Raw genomic sequence first — 19,028 nt, 5'->3', positions numbered from 1 at the left:
TTGCCCATTGTGTGAGGACGTTTCTTCTAAATTGGAACTTTGACGCTGTGTTGTATTAATCTAGTTCTCTGCTCCAGCTACTCTCTTATAGTGTTAATTTAGTTCTCTGCTCCAGCTATTCTGTTATTGTGTACACTATATACAGTTGCTATTTAACTTCTGCTCAATTCGAGGATGGTATCTAGAGTAAACTCTATGTTTTTTAGGCACAAGGCTAGTTCAGCAACTCATGAATAGATCATTTACAGATCATCAACATTTGGCTCACTATGTGAAAACACGCCAGAAAGTGGAATTTAGATCCACAGCTGGGAAGGTAATAACTATTCCTCAACCATTTGTGTTACACCCAATTGACTTTTTGTTAATTTTAGATAACAAAGGTATGTTCTATGTTTAAGAGCAATTTACTTCAATTTTCTTATTTGCCCAATATCAATTTTTAGATTATCGATCACATTAACATGACAATAAATGCAGATAGAACATAAATAAAACAGTAGAAGACAAGCCAAGACAAGAGGACACAAGATATGACACCACCCAAGGGACAAACCCCAATGTGGGGAAATCCTTTGATCAATTCTTCTTATTATTCTTCAAAAGTTCAACAGAGAGAGTACAATATGCAATATTTACTTGTGCAATCAAAGTGAATATGTCCAAACAAATAACAACGACAGAAAGCCCTAACCAGAAAGTCAACGCTGGTCAACATGGCAGAATTGACCTCCAAAACATTTCGGTCAAACCCAGTCAACTCAGCCTCCAACAATCATTCGAATCAGCCCAAAACAGTTCCGAAAAACTCCGTCAAACTTGGTCAACACAGGTCAATGCTGCAATCAAACCCTTCTGCAGTCAACACTAGACAAATAGTATAGATTGCTTCGATTTCTGTGCCCAGAAATGTGGCCTGCCCAATCAGAAATTATCCCACCAAAATCACAGTCAAACAAGGTCAATGCTGCTGGTCAAACTTCCCCGAAACTCTATCAACGCCGAAATAGAAAATCTGTCTTCTTCGCACGTGGAGAGAGAGACGAGCCCAGAAATCCGTACTCAATCAGGTGAGGAGAGAGATGTATGAAAAGATGAGTGATGTCCAAATGAGGCAAAGGCACTTTCTATTTATATGCAAATGTTGAGGATGAATAGAAGTCATAGTTGGGCTTCTAAGCCTACATTAGTTTGTTGGCCGATCTTGACAATTTGTTCATAAATAAAATAAATTCATAATTCCATTTGTACATGTCAGAATGAGATGATCTTTAGATCAATCCTACACTTCTTGGAGAGAGGAATCCAATAAAAATATCAGTGGCATCATATGCGCTGTCTAAGGTGGAGTTTGGCACTAGTTGCGAAATTTAACTCCCTCTCAACTAGGAAGAACTCCCTTGCCAAACTATCTGACAATAAGTGCCATCCTTGTCATCCTTGCTCTGCTCTGCCGAACCATGAAGAAATAATGAAGAAGAAATGATCGAGAATGTATCATACCATTCTCCACTGACCCTAAGCCAATCTCTAATAACCGAGAGTGTATCATACTACTCTCCATTGATCCGAAGTTAGTTTCCATTGATCCCAGATCAATATAAAACATCCTAGCATAGGGAGTATGGTAGTACACGATGCGTCCATCGGTAGTACTATGGTCCCTATCCTCATTTCCTTACTCATTGGCCAGATGAGAAGTACTTCCCATGAGTCTGAGACCGCATGGGTAGGATGTATCGGCATGAGAAGGTGAACCACTCATCTTGCTCATATGCCATAAGAGAAGGTGAACCACTCATCCCATGCATATCTCAACATGGGGTATCACAGCGGAAGGTGAACCACTCACACTGTACACCACGCACAACTAAGGGAAGGTGAACCACTCACCCTATGGTTGCTCATTGCTCCAAGAAGTACCCCAAGTCCCCCGAAGCTCTGAGAGCTCAACATCTATCTCATATGGGACCCTCATAAGAAGGTCTCTCCACGGCTCCAAGTCGTTCACGAAAAATTAAGAATTCGACCTTCCTCTGGGGCTTCATAAGAATATCTGCGAATTGATCATTAGTCCCAATATGACAAAGCCTTATTGCTCCTCGTTGTACTATATCCCGGATAAAGTGGTACCTAATATCAATATGCCTAGAGCGTCATGAAACACATGATTATTAGAAAGACGAATCCTACTTTGGTTGTATCCAACACATGTCCAAACAACTCACTAAAGAGCTTCCTCAACCAAACAACTTCTCAAGAGGCCATACTAGAGCAATGTATTCAGCTTCAGCAGTGCTTAAAGCAACTGACTTCTGCTTCCTACTCATCCAGGCTATCGAAGCAAAATCTAGAGAGAAGCAACATCTAGATGTGCTTTTACGATCCACCACACTGCCAGCCCAGTCAACATCAAAATAATCATGGAGCCTTACATTCTCGACAATGTATCTAAGTCCATAGGTGATTGTGCCTCAGAGATATCTCAAGAGATTCATGGCAGCAATCTAGTGTATGTGATGAGGCTTGACCATAAACTGATTCAATGTGTTCACTGCGAAACATATTTCTGGACGGAAGTTCACCAAGAACATCAGGGCCCCCACGAGTTGACGATACTTAGAAGGATTTCCCAAATCGGGCCCAACAACACTTCCGCATAACTTCTTGAAGTTAAGTTCCATCGGAGTAGTCACAGACTTGCAGCCCGCCATCCCAAATGTTTCAAGTAGCTTCACAATGTATTTTCCTTGAGAAAGGAAAATCTCACTTGGCTTTTGCCAGACTTCCAACTCTAGGAAGTAATGCATCAATCCTAGGTCCTTTATTTTGAATTCAGAAGCCAACCCGCTCTTACATTGATGAATAAGAGGGTCTGCACCTGTCAGAAAGAGATCGTCCACATAAAGTACCAAGATGAGAGGTCTGTCATTCTCAACCTTAAAATAAAGGTTCGGATCAACTTCACTTCTCGTAAATCCCGACTTTATCAGATAGCTGTCGATCCTCTCATACCAAGCTCGGGGAGATTGCTTCAATCCATAGAGGGCTTTTTTCAACCTGCATACATGTGTTTGATGATCTTGAACTTTGAACCCCTCGGGTTGTTCTACATAGACTTCCTCCTTAATTGAACCATGTAAGAAGGCGGTCTTGACATCCATCTGGTGTAGATTCCATCCTTGCAATCTTTATTCTTTCCATCTTTCAACTATTTATTTCGGCTAGCGAGAAGCGGGCTGCTATTAGCTAGTGTGTTTATACTATTGTAGAGCTGTGTTTGGTTGTCTACTGGGAACTTGCGAGGTTGCAAGGGCTATAATCAAACGAATGGTGGTATATCAGGCAATAGGTGTAAATATCTCATCATAGTCCACATCTTCCTTTTGAGAGAAGCCTTGAACTTTTCAACACTTCCATCAGCTCCATGCTTGATCTTGTAGAGCCATTTCGAGGTGACAACGGGTTTTTTCTTGGGTCTAGGGACCACATCCCAAACATTATTCTTCATAATCGACTCATACTTTTCGTTCATAGCATCCTTCCAAATTTGGTGCTTTACAACTTCTTCGAATGTGCAAAGCTCAGATTGAACAATAGTACTCATTGAAGTTAAGTACCCTTGGTACTTATTCGACTTCTTACTTTCACGAAATGCCCCCTAGGTGCAACGTCTCTTAGCATCTTCGAGAGTTTCCTTAAGCCATGAGGGTCTCCTTTACGAGGAGGAGGGATCATGATGGGGTGGATCTATGGGATCCATCGGTTCTTCAACATTGGGCATCGACTCATCTTGCGGTTCTTCCTATTTTCTTGAATTTGCTTCTTTGTCCTTCCTTGGAATATGAAGGTTACTAATCTTCCCAAAGGCAGAATCCTCATCGAAGGTGACATCATGACTTAGTTCCATTTATCTTTAACCAAGCACATGGATTCTATCTGCCTTAGAAGTTTCACTGTAGTTCACAAATGTTCCTTTCTTCTTAGATGCATCCAATTTGCTTCTCTTTTCATTAGGCACATGAAAATACATTGGGCCACCAAAAATTCTAAAGTGAGAAACATAAGGTTTCTTACTGGTGAAAACTTCTTCGGGAGTTATGGAGTCCAACGCTTGATGAGGGCATCTATTTTGAACGTACACGACAGTGTTGGCAGCGTCAACCCATAAGAATTTCGAAAGGATTTGATCATGAAGCATGACACGAGTGGTTTCTATGATAGAATGGTTCTTCCTTTCAGCAACACCATTTTGCTTCGGAGTATATGCAGAAGTAGTCTCCCTCTCAATGCCAACTTCTCTATAATAGTTATTGAACTCGTTTGATTCATGTTCGGTTCCATTATCGATCCTCAATATTTTGATTTTCTTCCCTGTTTGATTTTCGACCAAAGCTTTGAAAGAACGGAACCATGAGAATACTTCGTCCTTCTTTAAGAAATATATCCAAGTTTTGCGAGAGAAATCATCCACAAAGATAGCATAATATAAATATCATCCCAGAGAGTTCACAGACATCATACCAGATAGTTTAGAATGAACCAATTGCCATATGTTGATAGTCTTTCTATCATTGGAGGGGAATGGTCCCCTTGTATGCTTTCTTTCGGCACACCCCTGACAAACACCTTCATGTTCTACTTTAAATTCGGGCATACCTGTCACCATCTTCCTCACATCGAGTAGAGCCTTATAATGTAGATGAGCAAACCTTCGGTGCCATAATTCAGATTGAAGTGATGTGTCACAAGACATAGCTCCCAATGGACTTCCTCCAACTTGATATAGGGTATCAACCCTGAATCCAAGTGTAAATGCATCTTTGAAATTTTTATTCTACACACGTACCTTTCCATCGATGAATGCCACCTTGAATCCTTTGTCCTCCATCGCCGAGATAGATACCAGGTTTTTTAGATCGGGTACATATAGTACTTATTGTAGATGAATGGTGTTACCTTAATTCAATTGAAGAGTAACATTCCCAATTCCCTTCATGGGATAAGTGGCATTGTCTCCAAAGATAATTTCCAAATTTGTATCATTTTCAATCAGATTTGAAATAGCTTCCTTATACCCAGTGAAGTGTGTTGAGGCACCATTATCAATCAATCAATTTCCCAAGGTATCCGAAGGAGAGGCAGTGGAGAGGGTAGATATAAGATAAAAATCGTTTTGCTTGTTATGAACAACATTAGATTCATCATACTTGGTGTTTCTTGATCTCTTGCGGGGGGCGACTATTTCCATGTTGAGTAGCGGGAGCATTCCTTTTTCCTCTATTGTTGAACCTGCTATTCTTTTGATTGTTGTTGCCCCTGAAATTGTTGTAGTTGTCATCATCATGAGATGTATCCATTCTATTAGGACACTCCTTAGCATAGTGGCCAAACTTGTTGCAAATGAAACATCCTCCCTTCTTTCCATTCTTGAAACCCGGTCTTCCTTGAGATTGCGTCTTTGAATCTGCATTGTTTTTATGTTTTAGCATGAGCGGAGAATGCAGTAGGATCATTCCTATTTGAAGACATATCTAGTTCCGTCATCCTTGTTTCTTCTTGAGAACATCTAGTCAGCTATTCTTCAAAACCTGGAATCTGTTGTTGTTAAGAATAGTGTTGTTGAACACGTGCCATTCACTAGGGAGTCCTCCAAGGGAAATGGGAGTGAGCTCTTTATCAGCAATAGCTTCTCCAATTGAAAGAAGATCATTTTTGATTTCGCTAATCCTCATGAAGTGGGATTGAATGTCTTCACCTCTTCCCTTCTTTATATCCTTCAGCTTGTTCTTGAGAAAGAGAACTTGGTTTGCATTGCTAGCTTTGAACATGCCAACCAACTTGTCATATATTTCCTTAGATGTGTTCAAATCGGAGATGTATGCAACCAAATGCTTGCTAATGGAATCCTTGATAATCTTCTTTGATTTGACTTCACCCTTCTTGTACTTTGTTTTAGCGGTAGCTGGTGCATTTGAAGGAGGCTCAAAAATCTATCCGTTCCTGCACATAATCCATAACATCTTGCTCTTCCAAAGTCAAATCAAGAGACATCTTCCATGCATGATAATCAAACTTATCATTGAGCTTGTCATCAGGCTTGAAGTAAGATGTGAAGGCCATTGACTCTTGTCCTTGTCCAACAAATCTTAATGATTGCACTTTTCACTCGTGCTTAGGCTTTGTCTTCACCTCAACTCCTATAACATGTTAATTTTATATAACAATTGTATGTTCTATGCTTAAGAGCAATTTACTTCAATTTTCTTATATGCCCAATATCAATTTCCAGATTAGCAATCACATTAACATGACGGTAAATGAAGATAGAACATAAATAAAACAGTGGAAGACAAGCCAAGACAAGAGGACATAAGATATGGTGCCAGCCAGGGACAAACACCAATGTGGGGAAACCCTTTGATCAATTTTTCTTATTATTCTTCAAAATTTTAGCACAGAGAGAGAGTACAATATGCAATATTCATTTGCCCAATCAAAGTGAAATTTGTCCAAACAAACAACAACCATAGAAAGCCCTAACCAAAAAGTCAATGCTAGTCAACAGGTCAAAATTTGACCTCCAAAATAGCGTGGTCAAACCCAGTCAACTTGACCTCTAACAGTCATTTGAATCAGTCCAAAATAGTCCCGAAAAACTCAGTCAAACTTGGTCAACGCTGGTCAAACAATACAAATTGCTTCGATTTATGTGCCCAAAAATGCGCCCTGCCCAAACATCAATTATAGCACCAAAATCGTAGTTAAACAAGGTCAACGCTGAAACAAAAAATCTGTGTGCTTCTTCGCACGTGTGGAGAGAGAGAGAAGCCCATATGTCCATACCCAATTAGATGAAGAGAGAGTGTGGAGAGAGAGAGAGGAGCCCATAAGTCCGTACCCAATCAGATGAAGAGAGAGACATGTATGAGAAGATGAGTGATGTCCAAATGAGGCAAAACCACCTTTTATTTATATGCAAATATTGAGGATGAATAAACGTGACTGTTGGGCTTTTGAGCCTACATTAGTTTGTTGGCTGACCTTGACAATTTGTCCATAAACAAAATAAATTCATAATTCCATTTGTACATGTCAAAATGAAATGATCTTTAGATCAATCCTACACCTCTCGGAGAGAGGAATCCAATAAAAATATCAACTACATCATATAAGCTGTCCAATGTGGACTTTGGCCCTAGTTGCCAAATTTAACACTTTTTTATCCATCTCTAGGAAACCCATTGAGCAATTCCCTCTATTCTAAGATGGTATCCAGTGTAAACTGGATTCTTCAGGTCGCAAGGACAGGTCAACATATTAACAACACTCAAGTTATTAAGAGCAAACAAAACATGTTATCTAGAATGCTACACCCAATTGACTTTTTTTATCCATCTATTGCATCTCTAGGAAACCCATTTAGCAATCCCCTCATTCTAAGGATGGTAGCTGGGGTAATCTTGATTCTTCCGGACTCAATGATGGGTCAACATATTAACAATACTCAGGTGAAGAAGAAAAAATACTCAGGTGAAGAAGAGAAAACGTGTTAGAAAGTGAGATTTCAACTTGAACAAGAAGCGAAACAACTTGCCGTCTCATCTACTCGAGCTATGCCCAATTGACAACATTAGGACTGTGTGTTAATATGATATTCGTGGTGTATAAACGACATTAGATATGAACTTATACCATAATTTGCAATGTTAATTTTATGCAAATAATTAGAATCAAGAATGCGTAAATGGCGATTCATGTAGGTAGTAACTAATTTGCAATGCCAATTTTATGTATGTAGTTACAATCAAGGATGTGTAAATGGAAATCTGTCAGTAGTACCTAATGACACTTTCATCCTTCTATTTGATCAAGTTATATTCAATTTTGAATATTATAATTTATTAATATTTGCGCTTATTTATAAAAGCACAAACATAAATGCATGGTGCTATAAGACGCTGAAAGCAATAGTATGTTTAGGTGACAGCGGCATAGGCAGATAATTCATTCCAATACTTTTAACCAATTGTTTTTGTGGGCAAAAACACCAAATATATGCTTTTATGCTATTCCACATTTTCTTCCATAGTGTGTAATTCAATGTGTTCGTGTGTGCTCCAATATGTTCCTCATAGGGAAAATGTTTGAGAATTAGTATTTGAAGAAAAAATAGAAACTCGGAAAAATGAAACGACACATGTTAGTTGCATATTCTTTCATAGATTTGTAACAAGTGTGCATTTTTATGTGAACATTACCTTCGCTAACTTCACAAGTCTTCCATTTAGTTTATCCTATGTGCATGGAAAAACATGTATCATATCAATTGGAGGCTATGAAACCGGATTCATTAGAAATGGGTTACGTGTCTAAATCTCACGAATCAGACACGATTCGGTGGAGATTCGAATTCCAGAATGGGATACGTCATGTCTTAACGGGACACGATCGAATCGTACGTGTCCCATTAGGACACAACACGTCATGATTTTGGGATTTGAATTCCAAAAAAGGGAAACCCGCGGGCATAAAAGAGCGCTTTTCTATCAATTATTTACCATTTCTCTCTTTCAGTTTTGCATACATTGAGCTGTGGGCAAGGAGATAAGGGTTTGGAGCAAGGAGCTAAGGGTGTGGAGCATTTGGCAAGGAGATTCAAGCACTAGGTAAATGCATTTCATCTCTATTATAGCAATTTGTATATGATTTTTTTTACAAATTTGTGCATGTTTTGTTTATTTTTTTACAGTATTCATGGCTCAATCAAGGGAAACAGTTAGGGGGACAAAGAAAGGGGAAAAATGTCTCCATTGGAGATGCCCTTCCTCCCCCAATATCATCAGAGTCTGCTGCAAGTAATGTTGAGGGAAGAGGAAGACCTAAAGACAACATTGAGAAATATACCTTGTGGAAATATGTCACAAGAGAGGATGGGACAAGCACCAAGGAGAAGGGATGAGGCAATGTGCAATGAAGATGCAACTTTTGACACATTTCTTTCAAAAGCATATATTACCGTGTGAAAGGCCAATTGTTGGCTTTACTAGGTTGTGGAATTGGAGCTTGTAAAATTGTTCCTTTACAAAAGAATAAAGAAATGGAAAAGGAGTTCACTGTTGGTATGGCAAATGTGGCTGCAAAATCAAGAAAAACCAAGAATGAAGACCTCTTTCCATATTTGAGGAAAGGCACCACCAAATTTCCATTTGAGAATTCTATTGGGGGACAAACAACAAAAAGAAGCACAATTTCACTTGGTCCAATGGACAAGATTTTTCAAAAAGAGAAACGGGAAGAGCTTAATCTCACCATTGCCTTCTTTTTCTATCAAAACTTCATATCATTTAATGTTGCATGCTCACCTCTATTTATTGAGTCGTGTCGAGCTCTAACTCACGGGTCTCCATCATGGTATGTGCTTCTTGGTTTAGAGAAGCTTAGAACCACGTTGTTGACAAAGGCAAAAAAAGAGGTGCAAAAAATTCTTGAGCCTATTAAAGCATCATGGCCAACATCTGGGGTTAGCATTGTTTCTGATGGATGGACAGATCCAGCATGACACCCAACCATCAACTTCATAATGTCTTCCTTCAATGGTCCAGTTTTCTTGAGAGCAGTGGATACACTTGGAGAATACAAGGATGCACAATCTATGGGTGAAATATTTATTAAAGTTATTGAAGATGTAGGTGTTGATTATTGTGTGCAAATCATTACAGATAATGCACCTGTTTGCAAGGCTATTGGGATGGTTGTGGAAGCTAAATATCCACAAGTGTTTTTGACACCTTACATTGTCCATTCATTGAACTTAGCACTGAAATCCATTGCTTCTGATGTGCTTTGGATTGGTAACATTATTGAAGATGCACGACATATCCGTAACTTTGTGCAAAATCATACAAGTGCCCTCACTATGTACAAGGAGTACAACAATTTATCATTGTTGAAGATTGTTGATATACGGTTTGCCTCTTCATTCATGATGTTGAAGAGGTTGACGGAGGTCAAGACCGCTCTTGGGGCCATGGTTATTTATGGGTTTTGATCTTTTTGGAGAAAGATATATCAAGTAGCCTCTAAAAGAGTGAAGGACACAATGTTAGATGATGCTTGGTGGGAGAGGGTAGATCTAATTATTCAGATCATGAACCCTATCATTTCTTTGCTTCGATTTGTAGATACAGACAAACCCGTCCTAAGAGAGGTTTATGAGGGATGGAATTCCATGATTGAGTCTGTGAGGAGCATTATTCTATAGAGTGAGTGCCCCGAGTATGAGACATCACCAGAGGCCTTCTATGGTACTATACAGGATATTCTTGTCAGCGGATGGGATAAGAATTGCACACCTTTACATTGTTTGGCTCACTCATTGAACCCAAAATACTACAACCATGAGTGGTTGAATGGTGGACCTTCTCGCAGATTCCCTCCTCCCATGGATGGTGAAATCTCATAGGGGAGGAAAGATGCATTTAGGCGGGTTTTCCAGGATAGAGCATCCCTTGATGAGGTGGAGGATGCCTTTGCAGAGTTTTCCACTAGCATTGGTCGATTTGCAGGATATGATGTGATTAGAGACAGGGGGCTAAGAAGCCCTATTCTTGGTGGGGAAATCATGCGGCAACAAGCCCTCCTCTTCAGCAGTTAGCCATGAGGCTCCTCTCCTCTCTCAGGTGACTTCATCCTCTTGTTGCAAGAGGAATAAAAGCACATATGGAAATTTGTATAGTGTGAAGAAGAACAGGCTTAAGCAGTCTAGGGAAGAGACAATGGTGTATGTGCACACCAACCTTCTTCTTATTTATAGGCAGAGGGAAGAGTGGTTGAGGGGAAAGACAAAGATGTGGGATGTCTTTCCTGATGATATGGGTTTGACAACAATGTTGAGTTGGCATTGGCCAACATGGATCTCAATGATCTAGTGCTAGAGCCTGTTAGATGTGATGACGGTGATATTTTAGAGGGGTCATCCTCCACACCAGCAGATGCAGATGAAACTATGGATACAGGGGAGGAGGAGGATGCAGAGGAGGGCAGTGGTGACCATGATGATGAGGACATTGATGCTGATTCTGATGATGACTATGAGGATTGTTGACTCATGAGTCATGGGCTACCTATTGCCTTGAGGCTTGTATACCTGTAATTGTTTTATATTTTCTATTTCTATTTGCCATTGGCATTGCACTACCTATATAACACATTTTGATTTGATGACTTAATGAGAAAACTACAGTTGTCAGTGTCTTTATCTTACTATCTTGTAAGTTGTCTTTCATTTATGAATCATGATTTATCATTTTATGTGACATGTATTTGAATTTTGTATGTACTATGCATGCTAATTGCTATAATGTTACTAACTTACTTTGTAAATAGTAAAACTAACATCTAGATGAAGATCTATGTTTGAAATCAATGAATTTGTATCATTAATGAGAATTTGTGTAAGAAATATCTAATTTTTAATATATATATATATATATATATATATATATATATATATATATATAAAGAATCCTATGTGTCCTGTTCCGGGGGGTCAACGTGTTCGAATCCGACTCTCGAATCCCTATATTCTATGAATTCCGAATCCTCGTGTCAGGTGACTTAGATTGGAGGGTTATCACTATATAGTTGTTAATCCAATATCGTTATTTGGAGACTGTAATAATATAATTTCAGTAAATATGGATATTGGATTTTTTTTTGTTCTAGGTGTGTGTCTATATATATATGAACTCTTTTTTCTAAAATATTCAAATGGAGGAATTTACTTTATGTCCATTGTATCTTTTCTCTTTCTCTTTGTTGAGCTTCATGAATTCCTTTAGCGACTAAACACTTATTCAACATTTGCGTTTTTGGTTTCCAAATATGTTTGGATCTAGAAGGTCAATTATGGTAACCTAACTAAAACCCATCACGAATAATGGAATTTTCAAGCCACCCCCTATTATCAAAGGATATGTCAGGGGATCTTGATCCTTATTTCTTATGCCATAAACCCCATTATGTTGCCAGGTTCATCATGGACTCCACCTATGGAACATGCATCTGTAAGACCTTGTCCCTCGTGCTAAGACATGTTGAAGAACCCATAACATGTTTTCTATAGGTGGACTATATGTATTTCCCTAATTCTTGACAATGGATATCAATAGTTTGCAAAGATGAATCCCATAACCAACCTTGGGAGCACATATCGCCTCCATTGTTGAGAAATTAATGATAAATCTCCCTTCGCTGTTGCATGTCCTTCAACTTCTTGTAGAGTTGTCCTTAACCAAGCTGACCTTTTATGAGTCTTTGGAATAGTTATTTGTTGCATAGGTTCACTCGGTCATTCAACTTCTTCAAGATTAGTGGTAGTTTCTTGAGGATTTTCATCCTTTGAGAGTAATTCAAAAATGGGTCCTTCATTAGCATCAATATAGAATGTCCTTGGACTTCTTATATGCAATGATTTCATACAAGATAACATATCTGCTTACTTCAATTCTTTAATCTTCCTTGATGTAGATTTTACAAGCTTTAGATGAAGAACTATAATCAACAAAGATACCTTTCATACCCACAAGATCTAATTTCTTTCTTTTGTCTTTGGGAATGTGAATGTGTATGGGATATCCAAATATTTGAAGATGATGAACACTTGGTTTATTTCTTGTGAGATCTTCTTTTGGTGTCATGTCATTGAGAATTCCATGAGGGCTTCAATTTTATATATATGTGGCTGTTACAACTGTTTCTCCCCATAAGAATTTAGGTAGGTCTTGGTGATAAAACATGGCTCTAACACATTCTTTAATTGATCGATTCTTCTTTTTTGCACACTATTTTGTTGAGGATTGTAGGGAACTATTAGCTGCCTCTTAATTCTCACTTTCTTGCAAAAAGATACAAGTTCCTTGGAAGTGTATTCTCTGCGATTATTAGATCTTTTAGAGTTTTTATCCTTCTTTCTCTTTAGATTTTCCACTTCTACCTTGAATTCTTGAAATTTTTCAAACACTTCATCCTTGGATTTGAGGATATATATCCATGTCTTTCTAGAGTGATCGTTAATGAATGTCACATGGTACTAATGACCTCCAAGAGACTTCCAACAAACATTAGAATGCATGAGATCCAAAATCTCATTGCAAACATTAGAATGCATGAGATCCAAAATCATTGGATCTAGTGTCACTATTTGCAAAAGGTTTCTTCACATTCTTGCCAAGAGCACATCCTTTACAAACTCCTTCATGTTCTTCCTTTGAGATCTTGGTGATGAACTTGATGATGCAACTTTTGATAGATTCAAGGAGATCCTTAAGAGGCTTGAGACCTTTCTTCATATAACTTTCCATTGAAGAGAGATTTCCAACAAAAGTGCCAACAAATATGTGATCTTTAGATTTCCTTCCTTCACCTTAACTCTGAAAGCATGTTGAGAAATCAATGTAGATGTAGATTAGGGTTGATTCCTCTTACTTGGTAATTACTTGTGAGTATTTGTTGGTTTTTTATTACTTTATTATGTCTTCTTCATCAAGCAATTACCAAAACATATGAAAATCACAAGAACATAAATAACACAAGATATAGGTTCCAAGCCAGGGAAAACCCCACAAGGCAAAAAACCAAGTCAAATCTTAGCTTCTTATAGAATTAGATCAAAGTGAGACATCCAAGACCCAAAGACCAAGACCAAGACCAAGACCAATACTTCCTCAAGCACCAAGTCATCCCTCCTTCAAGCCCTTCCTTCAACAAGTCAAAGTTCGCAAAGTCAACAGTAGTCAAATATGCTCTTGCTCAAAATTTCGGCCATGCAACTTAGAACTTTAGCCCCTGCAACTCAGATTTGAAATTCGACCCTGTAATTTTCAGTTCGTACAGTGGCCCCAAAAACTCGCACGTGTGAACTAGGTCAAGTAAAAAATCAGAATTTTCTTTTCTTTGGTTTTCTCCTTCTTCCTTTCTTCCTTAGCCTTCACACTTCTTTTCTTCTTATTTTCTTGGAGACCAAACTTGCTGAGTGAGTGAGCTAATGAGGAAGAAGTCTCCACCTATAATGATACCCTTTTCATGTGGTTGGATTAGCCTCTCTAGGCCGACTTCTTTTGGAAGGGCCAACTTGGTCTTGGGGGTCACGATGACTCTTCTAGACTAAAAAATAATAATTTCTTTTGATTACAAATTTGCCCAAAAGGGGCTTTGGCTCATGAAAAAATTTCTTATTGACTCAAGAAACCATAGAAGCACGAAGAGCATGTTTATTTAGAATAATAATAATAATAATGTTTTTTTCTTTTCTTCTTTTTGTTTTCACAAGAAATATACATTGATATAAGTACAAAGATAATTATGAAGGCCAAACCTAGTTACAAGTTCAACATCCATTAGCCATATTAATCATCTAGAGTTTTCAACCCTTCTAATAGCCACATTCAAATTAGATGAGATTATCACTGCCCAATTGAGGATTGATTGCAGACTTCCCATTTAGTATACTCATCATGAAATAGTTGGAGGGGTCACTTTGGTGTTTCACATCCAAGTAGGCAAGAGTAATGCTCATACTATTGCACAATACACTCGTGAAATGTGAACCATGTAACTCTTACGAACTAGAGCCTTGTCATACTCCAAAACATTTTTAATCTCAATGGCCAACGCCGAAGTTGGTTGGGATTTCTTGTACATATAAAATGATTTTTTGATGCAGGAGCATCTTCTTAAAGTTAATTCTTGATCTCTTAAGAGTGGAACAACCAAAACAATTGCTGATGCAAGAGAATCTCCTAGAAGCTAGCTCTTGATGTTTCGAACAAACCTTTATTAAAGGGAGTGGATTCCTTTAATTTAAATTAGAGGAGAAGGATAGGAACTTATTTCTTGAAACCATGTAAATAAACATTTAGAAGACTAGCTTAGTCAAATTATTAATTTATAATTTAATTTATTAGTTAGCAGAGAATATGGAGATAGCTGAGATATTTTGCATGTCTTAAGTCTTCAAGGCATGAAACGACCAAGTAGATAGTAGTTTTCATTTGGGTAAATTAGTTATAGATTTATGGAGAGAATTTGGGATCTAAAACAATTGAGAAGTTTTATCTTCTATGTCTTTATGTAAGCCTTTTGGCATGGATTAAGGGGGATTCCAGAACGAAGGAGGGCCTAAAGTGTGTGAAATTGGGCCAAGAGGTTGGTCAAAGATAAATCGGTGAATTTAGTCATGAAAAGGGAGATTATGTATAGTGTTTGGTTGTAATGAGATAGTGTGTTTATGCCTCTGAGTAGTGTATGTTCCCTTCTAATTGACATGCTTGTCTTCAGGTTAATACATAGTAGAATTGTGAGCGAATCTTGTGTTTAGATATTATAGGATTGGATTATATTCTAGTTTGCAATTGTATGTGTATTTGTTTTTCTGTAGATCAATTTCAGAGTTATTGTGTAATATCAAGGTTAGGTTAAGAATTTGAGTTGAAGAGGTGTGATTTATCAGAGATTGTTAACCTAATGGAGTTTTTACCTAGTATTGCAAGGTTCTAGAGTAAAGTTCCCATCCTAGGTTGGGTGACATCATAAACTTGTTTTAAGGGAAATATTAAAACCCTGACACCGACACCCAAAATCACCACTAATAGGAAACATGTTGTGTTAGTTATATAATGTTTATGTTAGTATTAGGACATTAAATGAGGCTTTTAATTAAAAGGTGTTTTGTTGGTCTCTTGATATTGGATATCCTTGATACCCGACATTTTCAATACTTGATATCCCTAATACACAATTTTCACCAAACTATTGAAACTCTGATATCCTTGATACCAAATATCTTGGATATCGAAACTCCAATATACGTGATACCTGATCACTTGGGGCACAAACTTTAATTGATGGAGAGTTGTTTGTCTATTAGGATGTGAACATGTCTATCTATTTAGACATACTTGTATCAAGAAATGATAAAAGTGTTCAGTAGTATGTTCGGTCGCCAAAATTCTGATATACCGAATCTTGATAATTAGTGACTAGTTAAAGGAAGAGGCATCACCATTTTCCATTATATTTATACCAAAACATCATGGACCGAGGAAATTTGTGAGGTGCTCGGATTCCAATATTCCAATGAGATGACATTATGAAAACTAAGATGAAGATAATTGCAAATAACAAGGATTAGTTCCTGGGTGTTGAAAAAAAGGTTTGTAGATGTCATGAAGCACACTAAGTAGTGAAAAAACCAGAAAGTTAATAACAAATGGAGACAACAAGCATGAGGAAAAGGCCCTAGTTACATCATTTTTGGTATCAGAGTGAGAAAATCCTACATGGTTGGAAAGGTGAGGTGTAAATCTATTAATGTTGAAAATATTGTGTTTGAGTTGTGTTAAAATTCACTGAGCCAACATGTGTGAAGGATTCACTTAAGTCATTGTTTTACAAAGAGATACCATTAAGAAGGAGCCATTATTGAGGTGTTGAATGCATCTTGTAGCAGAATGAAGCTTGCATGCTAGAAGGGTTAGAAGTTGTGCAAATAGAATTTTTAGAAGACACATAAGCTCTTAAGATATAGATATATTGAGATGTGATAGGTAAACCTAGTCATATGTTTTATAATTAACTTTGGTAGAAATAAATTTTGTTTGTACCTGTAGCAATAGATGAAGGAAAAATGTGGTGAAACCTTACAATACAGAAACTGAAAAAACTTCCAGTTGATTTGGGAGTAAAGACAATAGTGGAAGCTCTTAGGAGGAAAGTGTGAGTAGAGTGCAGAAGTTTAAAGGCACATAGGAAGCTCAAAGGGTTCTAGTGGAAGGAACTAGGAGTACCAAAAGGTCAAGTAGGAGAGAAGCTTGGTGAGGTAATTACTAATGAGAAATAATTTACTAAGAGAAGATTAGAAAACAATAAGCAACAAATCACAAATTGTGAACGTAATGAACACAATGTTTATCTTGGAAAAACCTAATTGGGGAAAAAACCAACAAAATTCTATTAGTTCCTTGGCCAAAACTTGAACAAGCCAGTCATGTGAGCCTTCGTTTCTCACCTCCCCTGACCCATTAGTATGAATTTTTCCCAAGTCTCTTAAAGGCTTCATTACATACTATCATGAGCACAAAACCATTGTCCCAAAACGATCACCGTAGGCCGAGTAACTTTGACTCTTTTATCGAGTCAATTTTACTTAACTACCCCCTGTAAAACTTGACTTGAGTTTCTGTTGACCAAATCTGGCCATGCTATCCAAGTGAACCAACCTGCTCACCTCTAGGCCTGACCCCCTTGAAAGTTTATATCCTGGGTATAATTCGACATGCCCCATATCACCTAGGTCTAACTCTAGTCTTTACAGGTAATTTCCCAGGGTTACACATGCCTTACTAGGTCTCACAATAGTATGCCCATTTACATGTAATAACATTTTTAACTCCATTATAAAATAACAATAATTTTTTTCATTGTTTCTATGGCCATCCTCTTGCCCGATATTGTCCACTCCAGATCTAACTTCTGTGCTTGTTCTACTTTTGAACCTTTGGACATCAACTTTGATTTTTTTCTTTTCCAGTTCCATCTTCATGTGCTTGATGCTCATCACCTGGTCTCCTCCTTGCGTAACCTGGATGACATGTCCTTTGACATGGCACAAAATAACCAAAAAAACACCACAAACTTGCTCTAGACTCCACACCCTTTGTGTTTCCATTTCTTAGGAACTTTTTCTCCTTTGGTTCTTCCATTGAATTCACTCACTTCTTATTGCCATAATCATTTGCCTCTCTCATGTTCGAAAAATTATCAATGACGTTAAAAGGTGAATGGGCCAACATTGGTTTGGTGATTTGCCTACACGTTTTAGCAAATTTGGATTCAAGGACCTTCTATGTTGGTAGCCCTCGTCATGCCATTTTTTTTGATAGGTGGCACACCTTATGGGTCATCTTGGTTGGAGATATATTGAGATTTGAAGTTTGATGCCCCAAATGGATGGGTGTATCACCAACTCTTTCCCCACAAATTAATGATCTCATTATTTCATTAAAAGAGGTCAAAATTATGATTTAATAGGCCGAAACTCATGTTTCCTAATCAACCTTAAAAGGATATTATATGAAAAATAAAAATGGATTTTTTGGAGTGCTCTAAGCCTCCTCTAAACATGACGATTCCTCTCCTTCATCTCGACTTTAGGGTTGCTCAAGCAAAAGGTGGTGCCTGTTCGTGGATCAACTTGCCCCCCATTAGGCCTCCCTTCATCTCTATATATTACCTAACTCATGGAGCAAAAAAACACCATCATTTGAGGCAAGAAGAGCTATGGAGTAGTTCAAAGTAAGAAAAAAACAAAATTTGAACACAAAGCACAATGATCAAGGTTGAGAAATCAAATTCTTCAAGCATTTTCTAAGAACACAAGCTGATTGATCAAGGTCCTTATTTTTGGAAAGGACAATCTTTTGCTCAATCATAAGTCTATTTTGGAGCCTTAGACAAATTTGAAAGAGGCCTAAATTCGGCCCTCTCTTAGGAAAATTCCCGAGGCCTCTTTTCACTGATTTGAGGCAGACTTTCTGTGGTTGGTCTGAATCTTTCTAAGGCAAAGGTTTCCGAGGTAGATTAAATTCAAGGTTCTTTGTTGCAGGTTTGAACATCTATGAGGCTAAACTAAACACAAACCTGAATCCTGAAGCCTATTCTTTTTGACCGTATAGCACTTCTTGAGGCATAGTTTTGACGGTATCTCTGAAGCTTATCAAAGGACAATTTAAGGCACCAGAACGAGTTATTAAGACTCTGTTCCTAGGAAAAGTCTGGAACTACCTCAACCCTTCTTTAAAGGTGAAATTCCAAGACAATATTAAAGCAAATTAGGATAATCTTTAGCCTACTCCGAGGCATCCCTTTTGTGACTAATTTCAGCCTTGTTTAGGGAACACCTAAAGCAATTTTGAAGGGTGATACTAAGGTAACTTTAAGCTTAACGTTAATCCCTTTCAGTTGTAACT

The sequence above is a fragment of the Pinus tabuliformis genome, chromosome 3_2 (assembly GCF_031772625.1).
Source record: "Pinus tabuliformis cultivar Carrire ecotype Pingquan chromosome 3_2, CPIR1, whole genome shotgun sequence".
Lineage (NCBI taxonomy): Eukaryota > Viridiplantae > Streptophyta > Pinopsida > Pinales > Pinaceae > Pinus > Pinus tabuliformis.
This window is presented reverse-complemented; position numbering follows the sequence as displayed.